Here is a 7,621-nt window from a genome sequence, read left to right as displayed (position 1 = left end):
CCACTGAGCACCCTAGGGATGAACTAGAACGGAGACTGTGAGCCAGACCCTCTCGTCCAACATCAGTGTCTGACCTCACAAAGGTTCTTCTGGATGAATGGGCAGAAATTCCCACAGACACTCCCCAAACTCTTGTAGGAAGCTTCCCTGAAGAGTGGAAGCTGTGAGAGCTGCAAAGGGGACCAATTCCATGTTAATGCCTTTGGATTTAGAATGGGTTTCATGAAAGCATGATGGTCAACTGTCCACATACTTTTGTCCATGTAGTGCGCTATGAATAGAGCAATGGCTTGTCTCTAGAAACAGTTATCATATATTATGTAACACATTTATTTATATATATATATATATATATATATATATATATATATATATATATATATATATGTATATATATATATATATATACACACACACACACACACACACATTTTCTTAGCCGTTTCTCCTCGAGGGTGGAGTGGGGTGTTGTGGGGGTGTTGCTGTAACCTATCCCAGCGGTCATCGGGCGGAAGGCAGGATACACCCTGGACAGGTCGCCAGTCCATTGCAAGGCCTATATGACACATATTAGTTATATTATTTCTTATCATGGAAAGCACTTACTTAACTATGACATCTATAGTGATAGCAGTTTGAAAGGTGGGCTTACAGAACAAAATCAGGATGCAGAGTGTTTAGCCTTATTCGGACAGTGGCATGTTTAACAGTGTAAAATGCTGCACTTAATAGTTATTTAGTGAAATACCTGCTAATGGGCCTCCCCCTACTGATTAGTCAGCAAAATGCAGCCTAGTGTTGATAAAGGAATCATGGGTAACTCTCTGCAAAGTAGACTGAGGGTGCGTACTGTGGGTGAGTACTGCCTTCCAACTACGCCCCAAGAAAAATCAGAATAACGCTGTAAAATATGGTAATATCAAATGGTAGCATAGACATTCATAAATAACACCACTTAGAGACCAACATATGGAAGGTGGGACTATCAGCGTGAGCTATTTCAGTCATTGTTGGAGCAACACTAAGGTCAGCTAACTCTAGCTTGGTCCATTTGGACAGATAAGATGACCAAATTGAAAATGAATGCATTACGAATGGCTGTCATACTTACTGCAGACAAGCTAAAGTGCTTGTGGCTGTAGTTATTGATTTATTTATTCTGCTACAGGCTGTATCGCTCTAATTCTACCGTCATGTGATATAGCTACAAGCTGGCTATGTGGATAGGTTGCTGATTTTCATGTAAATTGGGAGTGAACATTGGGTTATTTTTGTTTGTTTTCATTTCGGTACTTTTCACGCAGAGAACATTGTATCTCTAGAAAAATGACTGAGACGGACACTGTGGACAGATAAGCTGGCTGAATTGCACTACAGAGAGCCTAAGCTGATAATCATCCACAAGCCTGTGTACACATGTTGACGTGACGGATACCACACGTGTGTAACCGTGACGTGAGGAGCTTGTTTCACAGCAGATGAATGATTTCACGGAAAGCAAAATACAAAAGCCACTTCGGCACCACTATGCGGCCCAGCTTCCTGTGATTGTTCTCTGTTTTATGACTGTAGCACCCTGAAAAAGAATTTTATCTCCTCTAATTTGCATATTTGTCACACAGAATGGCTCCAGACCTTCATACAAAATGAATGAGAACAGGGGGAAACACAAAACACAGCTTTTGAATGATTGTTTCATTTATTGAAGGAAACACCTCTATCACCCATCCATGTGGAAAAGTGATTTCCCCCCTAAACTCACTTAATAAATGGCTGAGCCACATTTAGCAGCAACAACCGCAATGAAAACCTGCAATGAAAAGTTCACCAAGGAGGAATGTTGCCTTCTCCAGGGTGCAGTGCTGTGAACTTTTCCTCTGATTTCTTTCAGATTTCTCAGTGCTGTGAACTCTTCTTCTGATTTCTTTCTGATTTCTCAGTGCTGTGAACTCTTATTCTGATTTCTTTCAGATTTCTCAGCACTGTGAACTCTTACTCTGATTTCTTTCAGATTTCTCAGCGCTGTGAGCTCTTACTCTGATTTCTTTCAGATTTCTCAGTGCTGTGAACTCTTATTCTGATTTCTTTCAGATTTCTCAGCACTGTGAACTCTTACTCTGATTTCTTTCAGATTTCTCAGTGCTGTGAACTCTTACTCTGATTTCTTTCACATTTCTCAGTGTTGTGAACTCTTACTCTGATTTCTTTCACATTTCTCAGTGCTGTGAGCTCTTACTCTGATTTCTTTCAGGTTTCTCAGGGCTATGAACTCTTACTCTGATTTCTTTCAGATTTCTCAGTGCTGTGAATTCTTACTCTGATTTCTTTCAGATTTCTCAGCGCTGTGAGCTCTTCCTCTGATTTCTTTCAGATTTCTCAGTGCTGTGAACTCTTCCTCTGATTTCTTTCACATTTCTCAGTGCTGTGAGCTCTTACTCTGATTTCTTTCAGATTTCTCAGTGCTGTGAACTCTTACTCTGATTTCTTTCAGATTTCTCAGTGCTGTGAACTCTTACTCTGATTTCTTTCAGATTTCTCAGTGCTGTGAATTCTTACTCTGATTTCTTTCAGATTTCTCAGCGCTGTGAGCTCTTCCTCTGATTTCTTTCAGATTTCTCAGTGCTGTGAACTCTTACTCTGATTTCTTTCAGATTTCTCAGTGCTGTGAGCTCTTACTCTGATTTCTTTTAGATTTCTCAGCACTGTGAGGTCTTACTCTGATTTCTTTCAGATTTCTCAGCGCTGTGAACTCTTACTCTGATTTCTTTCAGATTTCTCAGTGCTGTGAACTCTTACTCTGATTTCTTTCAGATTTCTCAGCGCTGTGAACTCTTACTCTGATTTCTTTCAGATTTCTCAGTGCTGTGAACTCTTACTCTGATTTCTTTCAGATTTCTCAGTGCTGTGAGCTCTTACTCTGATTTCTTTTAGATTTCTCAGCACTGTGAGGTCTTACTCTGATTTCTTTCAGATTTCTCAGCGCTGTGAACTCTTACTCTGATTTCTTTCAGATTTCTCAGTGCTGTGAACTCTTACTCTGATTTCTTTCAGATTTCTCAGCGCTGTGAACTCTTACTCTGATTTCTTTCAGATTTCTCAGTGCTGTGAACTCTTACTCTGATTTCTTTCACATTTCTCAGTGCTGTGAGCTCTTACTCTGATTTCTTTCAGATTTCTCAGTGCTGTGAACTCTTACTCTGATTTCTTTCAGATTTCTCAGTGCTGTGAACTCTTACTCTGATTTCTTTCAGATTTCTCAGTGCTGTGAATTCTTACTCTGATTTCTTTCAGATTTCTCAGCGCTGTGAGCTCTTCCTCTGATTTCTTTCAGATTTCTCAGTGCTGTGAACTCTTACTCTGATTTCTTTCAGATTTCTCAGTGCTGTGAGCTCTTACTCTGATTTCTTTTAGATTTCTCAGCACTGTGAGGTCTTACTCTGATTTCTTTCAGATTTCTCAGCGCTGTGAACTCTTACTCTGATTTCTTTCAGATTTCTCAGTGCTGTGAACTCTTACTCTGATTTCTTTCAGATTTCTCAGCGCTGTGAACTCTTACTCTGATTTCTTTCAGATTTCTCAGTGCTGTGAACTCTTACTCTGATTTCTTTCAGATTTCTCAGTGCTGTGAGCTCTTACTCTGATTTCTTTTAGATTTCTCAGCACTGTGAGGTCTTACTCTGATTTCTTTCAGATTTCTCAGCGCTGTGAACTCTTACTCTGATTTCTTTCAGATTTCTCAGTGCTGTGAACTCTTACTCTGATTTCTTTCAGATTTCTCAGCGCTGTGAACTCTTACTCTGATTTCTTTCAGATTTCTCAGTGCTGTGAACTCTTACTCTGATTTCTTTCAGATTTCTCAGTGCTGTGAACTCTTACTCTGATTTCTTTCAGATTTCTCAGTGCTGTGAACTCTTACTCTGATTTCTTTCAGATTTCTCTGTGCTGTGAACTCTTACTCTGATTTCTTTCAGATTTCTCAGTGCTGTGAACTCTTACTCTGATTTCTTTCAGATTTCTCAGTGCTGTGAGCTCTTACTCTGATTTCTTTCAGATTTCTCAGTGCTGTGAGCTCTTACTCTGATTTCTTTCAGATTTCTCAGCGCTGTGAACTCTTACTCTGATTTCTTTCAGATTTCTCAGTGCTGTGAGCTCTTACTCTGATTTCTTTCAGATTTCTCAGTGCTTTGAACTCTTACACTGATTTCTTTCAGATTTCTCAGTGCTGTGAACTCTTACTCTGATTTCTTTCAGATTTGTCAGTGCTGTGAGCTCTTCCTCTGATGTCTTTCAGATTTCTCAGTGCTGTAATTTCTTCCTCTGATGTCTTTCAGATTTCTCAGTGCTCTAAACTCTTCCTCTGATTTCTTTCAGATTTCTCAGCGCTGTGAGCTCTTACTCTGATTTCTTTCAGATTTCTCAGTGCTGTGAACTCTTACTCTGATTTCTTTCAGATTTGTCAGTGCTGTGAATTCTTACTCTGATTTCTTTCAGATTTGTCAGTGCTGTGAGCTCTTACTCTGATTTCTTTCAGATTTCTCAGTGCTGTGAACTCTTACTCTGATTTCTTTCAGATTTGTCAGTGCTGTGAAGTCTTCCTCTGATTTCTTTCAGATTTCTCAGCGCTGTGAGCTCTTACTCTGATTTCTTTCAGATTTCTCAGTGCTGTGAGCTCTTACTCTGATTTCTTTCAGATTTCTCAGGGCTGTGAACTATTACTCTGATTTCTTTCAGATTTTTCAGCGCTGTGAGCTCTTACTCTGATTTCTTTCAGATTTCTCAGTGCTGTGAACTCTTACTCTGATTTCTTTCAGATTTCTCAGCGCTGTGAGCTCTTACTCTGATTTCTTTCAGATTTCTCAGTGCTGTGAGCTCTTACTCTGATTTTTTTCAGATTTCTCAGTGCTGTGAGCTCTTACTCTGATTTCTTTCAGATTTCTCAGCGCTGTGAGCTCTTACTCTGATTTCTTTCAGATTTCTCAGTGCTGTGAGCTCTTCCTCTGATTTCTTTCAGATTTCTCAGTGCTGTGAGCTCTTCCTCGGATTTCTTTCAGATTTCTCAGTGCTGTGAACTCTTACTCTGATTTCTTTCAGGTTTCTCAGTGCTGTGAGCTCTTACTCTGATTTCTTTCAGATTTCTCAGTGCTTTGAGCTCTTCCTCGGATTTCTTTCAGATTTCTCAGTGCTGTGAGCTCTTACTCTGATTTCTTTCAGATTTCTCAGTGCTGTGAACTCTTACTCTGATTTCTTTCAGATTTCTCAGTGCTTTGAGCTCTTCCTCGGATTTCTTTCAGATTTCTCAGTGCTGTGAGCTCTTCCTCGGATTTCTTTCAGATTTCTCAGCGCTGTGACTCTTACTCTGATTTCTTTCAGATTTCTCAGCGCTGTGAACTCTTACTCTGATTTCTTTCAGATTTCTCAGCGCTGTCGACTCTTTCTCTGATTTCTTTCAGATTTCTCAGCGCTGTGAACTCTTACTCTGATTTCTTTCAGATTTCTCAGTGCTGTGAACTCTTCCTCTGATGTCTTTCAGATTTCTCAGTGCTGTAATTTCTTCCTCTGATGTCTTTCAGATTTCTCAGTGCTCTAAACTCTTCCTCTGATTTCTTTCAGATTTCTCAGCGCTGTGAGCTCTTACTCTGATTTCTTTCAGATTTCTCAGTGCTGTGAACTCTTACTCTGATTTCTTTCAGATTTGTCAGTGCTGTGAATTCTTACTCTGATTTCTTTCAGATTTGTCAGTGCTGTGAGCTCTTACTCTGATTTCTTTCAGATTTCTCAGTGCTGTGAACTCTTACTCTGATTTCTTTCAGATTTGTCAGTGCTGTGAAGTCTTCCTCTGATTTCTTTCAGATTTCTCAGCGCTGTGAGCTCTTACTCTGATTTCTTTCAGATTTCTCAGTGCTGTGAGCTCTTACTCTGATTTCTTTCAGATTTCTCAGGGCTGTGAACTATTACTCTGATTTCTTTCAGATTTTTCAGCGCTGTGAGCTCTTACTCTGATTTCTTTCAGATTTCTCAGTGCTGTGAACTCTTACTCTGATTTCTTTCAGATTTCTCAGCGCTGTGAGCTCTTACTCTGATTTCTTTCAGATTTCTCAGTGCTGTGAGCTCTTACTCTGATTTTTTTCAGATTTCTCAGTGCTGTGAGCTCTTACTCTGATTTCTTTCAGATTTCTCAGCGCTGTGAGCTCTTACTCTGATTTCTTTCAGATTTCTCAGTGCTGTGAGCTCTTCCTCTGATTTCTTTCAGATTTCTCAGTGCTGTGAGCTCTTCCTCTGATTTCTTTCAGATTTCTCAGTGCTGTGAACTCTTACTCTGATTTCTTTCAGATTTCTCAGTGCTGTGAACTCTTACTCTGATTTCTTTCAGGTTTCTCAGTGCTGTGAGCTCTTACTCTGATTTCTTTCAGATTTCTCAGTGCTTTGAGCTCTTACTCTGATTTCTTTCAGATTTCTCAGTGCTGTGAACTCTTACTCTGATTTCTTTCAGATTTCTCAGTGCTGTGAACTCTTACTCTGATTTCTTTCAGATTTCTCAGTGCTTTGAGCTCTTCCTCGGATTTCTTTCAGATTTCTCAGTGCTGTGAGCTCTTCCTCGGATTTCTTTCAGATTTCTCAGCGCTGTGACTCTTACTCTGATTTCTTTCAGATTTCTCAGCGCTGTGAACTCTTACTCTGATTTCTTTCAGATTTCTCAGCGCTGTCGACTCTTTCTCTGATTTCTTTCAGATTTCTCAGCGCTGTGAACTCTTACTCTGATTTCTTTCAGATTTCTCAGTGCTGTGAACTCTTACTCTGATTTCTTTCAGATTTCTCAGCGCTGTCGACTCTTTCCCTGATTTCTTTCAGATTTCTCAGCGCTGTGAACTCTTACTCTGATTTCTTTCAGATTTCTCAGTGCTGTGAGCTCTTACTCTGATTTCTTTCAGATTTCTCAGCGCTGTGAACTCTTACTCTGATTTCTTTCAGATTTCTCAGTGCTGTGAGCTCTTACTCTGATTTCTTTCAGATTTCTCAGTGCTTTGAACTCTTACACTGATTTCTTTCAGATTTCTCAGTGCTGTGAACTCTTACTCTGATTTCTTTCAGATTTGTCAGTGCTGTGAGCTCTTCCTCTGATGTCTTTCAGATTTCTCAGTGCTGTAATTTCTTCCTCTGATGTCTTTCAGATTTCTCAGTGCTCTAAACTCTTCCTCTGATTTCTTTCAGATTTCTCAGCGCTGTGAGCTCTTACTCTGATTTCTTTCAGATTTCTCAGTGCTGTGAACTCTTACTCTGATTTCTTTCAGATTTGTCAGTGCTGTGAATTCTTACTCTGATTTCTTTCAGATTTGTCAGTGCTGTGAGCTCTTACTCTGATTTCTTTCAGATTTCTCAGTGCTGTGAACTCTTACTCTGATTTCTTTCAGATTTGTCAGTGCTGTGAAGTCTTCCTCTGATTTCTTTCAGATTTCTCAGCGCTGTGAGCTCTTACTCTGATTTCTTTCAGATTTCTCAGTGCTGTGAGCTCTTACTCTGATTTCTTTCAGATTTCTCAGGGCTGTGAACTATTACTCTGATTTCTTTCAGATTTTTCAGCGCTGTGAGCTCTTACTCTGATTTCTTTCAGATTTCTCAGTGC

Source organism: Pygocentrus nattereri, chromosome 11, assembly GCF_015220715.1.
Source record: "Pygocentrus nattereri isolate fPygNat1 chromosome 11, fPygNat1.pri, whole genome shotgun sequence".
Classification (NCBI taxonomy): domain Eukaryota; kingdom Metazoa; phylum Chordata; class Actinopteri; order Characiformes; family Serrasalmidae; genus Pygocentrus; species Pygocentrus nattereri.
This window is presented reverse-complemented; position numbering follows the sequence as displayed.